The sequence below is a fragment of the Triticum urartu genome, chromosome 3A (assembly GCF_056163025.1).
Source record: "Triticum urartu cultivar PI428250 chromosome 3A, HENAU_Tu73, whole genome shotgun sequence".
Classification (NCBI taxonomy): Eukaryota; Viridiplantae; Streptophyta; class Magnoliopsida; order Poales; family Poaceae; genus Triticum; species Triticum urartu.
The window spans coordinates 437,875,052-437,879,131 of record NC_141875.1 but is presented as its reverse complement, the minus strand read 5'-3'; the positions used below and the strand labels follow the sequence as shown (position 1 = coordinate 437,879,131).

At 44.5% G+C, this 4,080-nt stretch overlaps 1 long non-coding RNA gene across 1 annotated transcript; it reads right to left on the bottom strand.

Annotated features, from left to right (window-relative positions):
• Positions 1-2,615: 2,615 nt before the first annotated feature.
• LOC125548465 (uncharacterized) lies at positions 2,616-3,580 on the bottom strand. The gene is made up of 2 exons (XR_007301092.2): positions 2,946-3,580; positions 2,616-2,870 (listed from the first exon to the last, which is right to left on the bottom strand). It is a non-coding gene; the product is annotated as an uncharacterized LOC125548465 (long non-coding RNA).
• Between the last annotated feature and the right edge of the window lie 500 nt (positions 3,581-4,080).

Here is a 4,080-nt window from a genome sequence, read left to right as displayed (position 1 = left end):
CAAATATCCCTAAACCCAGTTCTGCCATGAGAGTCCACCATATCTACCTATGGATTGAGTAAGATCCTTCAAGTAAGTTGTCATCGGTGCAAGCAATAAAAATTGCTCTCTAAATATGTATGACTTATTAATGTGGATAAAATAAGCTTTATACGATCTTGTGATGTGGAAGAAATAAAAGCGGCGGACTACATAATAAAGGTCCATATCACAAGTGGCAATATAAAGTGACGTTCTTTTGCATTAAGATTTTGTGCATCCAACCATAAAAGCACATGACAACCTCTGCTTCCCTCTGCGAAGGGCCTATCTTTTACTTTTATCTTCTACCTTACATAAGAGTCATGATGATCTTCACCTTTACTTTTTACATTTTATCCTTTGGCAAGCACAATGTGTTGGAAAGATCCTGATATATATAGCTAATTGGATGTGAGTCTTCATGAACTATTATTGTTGACATTACCCTTGAGGTAAAACGTTGGGAGGCAAAACTATAAGCCCCTATCTTTCTCTGTGTCCGATTAAAACTTCATACCCATAAATATTGTGTGAGTGTTAGCAATTATGAAACACTAAAAGATGGTTGAGTATGTGGACTTGCTGAAAAGCTCTTATATTGACTCTTTCCTATGTTATGATAAATTGCAATTGCCTCAATGATTGAGATTAGAGTTTGTTGGTTCTCAATGAAGTTTATGATTCATACTTGAAATTGTGATTGAATTGTTACTTTAGCATAAGAGATCATATGACAATATATATATATATATATATATATATAGCCGGTCTATTCTGATAACACTTCCACACTGCATGCTCAACGCGAGGGCACTGCACTTTCTTTAGCAAGAGCACTGCATTACAGAGACTAGTGAACTTCGTGTCGTAAAAAACTGTACGCAGTGTTTTTCCGTTACTGTTTTTGCTCTAGTTTTTAACCATTTATTGGAACAAGGCGTATGATATACCGTTGGAAAGCTATGGATTAGGCGCAACTTCTCCATGTTGAACACTTTTCGAGATTCCTCACAGTTTAAGAGCAGTTTTGAAAATGGTGCGGCCCATGACGAGTGGCAGCGAGTGTTTTTTCGCGTTTTTTTCTAAACCGCTCGTCGGAATGAAGCAAACGATACACCGTTGGATAGATATCGTCGAGGCGCATCTTTTTCATAGCTATTATTTTCTCTATTTCGTTACAGTTTAAGAGCAGTTTCAACTTTACTAAATCGCGGAATTCTGTTTTTCAAAAAAAATCAAATTTTCGGTACTGTTTTCGCTCCAGTTTTCTAACCGTTTGTCGAAACAAGGCGTGTAATATACTGTTGAAAAGCTACGGACGAGGCGCAACTTTCATATTTTGACATGTTTTTGAGATTCCTTACGGATTTTAGTTATTTTTGAAAATCATGTGGCTGACGACGAGTGGCAGCGGTCGTTTTTCGTGAAACTTTCTCAGAGCGCTGGTCGGAATGATTCAAACGATACGCCGTTGGAAAGATATCGACGAGGCGCAACGTTTTCATGTTGAACACTCTTTCTAATTCCTTATGGTTTAAGAGGAATTTCGAATTTACCGAAATGCGGACATTCTGTTTTTCGTGACACCAAAATTGACGTGCGTACTGCATCAGACAGAAAACCGCACTGCTTGAGACTAAAAACTGCACTGCATCAAATAGTCAAATGAACTTCATGAATTCTTTTGTCATACGTAAATTTTCTCAAACGAGTTTTTTTTTGTTTTTTTAGTATTTTCTATGAACGAGTGGACCGCAGAGACGAGTGCAATTGAAACCGCAACACTATCAAAAGTGAACCGCATTACTTTTTTATCGTTTTCTAAAAATTTCCTTTTTCTTTTTGCACTTCACATTCGGTATAAGTGAACCACTCTAAAAAGTGAACCACATTATTTTTTGCTAGTGAACTTCAAAAACTTTGTTACCGAGTATGTAACGTTGTGACAAGGCAAGCGGACTGCATCAATTTATTTTCTTTTTAGTGTTTTTTCTACACAAGGATTAAAAGTGCACTACATAAAATTAAATAGAATTTCGTGCAACCACAAACTGTACTGCAGCGAAAGGGTTAGTTTTTGGGGGTGACCAAAGTCAACCTGATATTGAACCGTGTTGTGTGAACCCGAGGAAAAAAAACTTCACACACAAGCCATGAGAACCGTACGCAGTGCCCCAATGGACTGCATCAATTTTTATATATTTTTATTTTTTCTCACACTTTTTTATAATAGCATATTAAACTTTAAGAATGTTTTATTTACTTCCGTAGTTCCTGGCGAACTACAAGTCCACACCACAGGACTGCACGCGTCGCGCGCATGGGCTGCAATCAAATGGGAGTCCACAAATAGGCCAAAACTTTACAAAGACTACGAAAAATACACTTTTCTAAACACACCATTTTTGCACTGCATGTCCACATGGTCTAAACTGCATGCTAAAGTCTCAACAGCACCATGTTTCCCCCGGAACTGCATTCAAATGAGTCACTGCAATTTTCATGCTTTACGTAAAATCCCCAAGCACAAAAAGCCTGGACTGCACTGCATGTGCACATACTTGAAACTACATTATTTGAATAGTCTCATCCCAAACACAAAATGAGTCCCTGTAATTTTTATACACAAAATTCTCAAACAAAAAATGCACCATTTGCACTGCTTGTTCACATGCTCCAAACTTTATGCCTTGATTCGAAGGAAGAGTGGTGGTGCCGCGCACAGGAGATCGCCGTGGGCCGGGAGGAGCTCCTGGATGCGTGGTTCGGGTAGGGGAGCACGGACTCCTCGTCGGGGGAGAGGAATTGAGCCAACTCCAGGAAACTTGGCGCATTTTTTCCATAGTGAACTACAAAACAAATTTTAGTGAGCTTCAATAAAACATCAAATGAACTTCAATAGTTGTAGTAGCTCGCAGACGCACATCCGGGGACCGGCCATGGAGGTGGAGGTGACGAGGGGAGGGGAACTTGTGGCACTGTGCCATGCCGCTCGGAAGCCGACCTCACGGCGGCAAGCGACGACCTACAGCCCGTCGAATCTCACGAGGGGGGGGTGCTGACGTGCTGCGTGCACCGAGGTAGTGGACTACACGGGAGCCCTTGGATCGACCGGGGCAGAGCCACAGCTGCGGGGGCTTACTCTGCCGCAGCTCATGCTCCTTCCTCTCCGAGGTTGGGCTCACCGTCACGGCCAGCAACCAATGGAGGGGGAGGAAGATGGAGACAGATCCGGGGGTTAACCGTCATGGACAGATCCGAGGTTGGGCTCACCGTCACGGCCAAATCACCAGCAGCTGGTCGTCGCAAGAAGGCCATCTGGAGGGGAGACATGGTAGCGACGGCCCTCCCCATCGGCCGATCCGGCGCGTACTCCGCCGGGGATGTGATTTGGTCGGGGCGGCAGCGGGTACAGCCGCTGGGGGAGGGGGGACGGGATGCAGCTGTCGCGCCGACGCCGTCTTTTGGCGAGCAGGGCTTGACTAGATCCTGTCGGGATCCGGTGACCCCCGAAGGCAGAAGGTGAGGGCGCTGGGGGAGGGGTGTCTGGGTGCTGCCCGTCGCCGCGGGAGGGAGGTCGGGGTGCTGCTCGCTCCTGGCCTTAAGGAGGGGCGTCGGGCAGTGTGGGGTGGGTGCGACCCCGGCTGAAGGAAGGAGGTGGAGAGGATAAGGGAAAGGGAATGAGTGGTGGTGAGGAGGGGTCGTCGGGCATCTTTTTTGTGGCCACGGGCGTAGCGGGTGCCGCCGGCGGAAGAAGGTGGAGTCGGATTGGGGTCGTGGTAGTGCGGGAGGTGGGTTGGGGGTGTTATCAGAATAAGCTTCGCTGTTATCATAATAAGACTCTTAAGGGTGTTATTATAATAGACCCACCCTATATATATATGTTGCTGTTCTAAGAATGATCATGATGCCCTCATGTCCGTATTTTATTTTTATCGACACGTCTATCTCTAAACATGTGGACATATTTTTTGATTTTGGCTTTCGCTTGAGGACAAGCGAGGTCTAAGCTTGGGGGAGTTGATATGTCCATTTTGCATCATGCTTTTATATCGATAT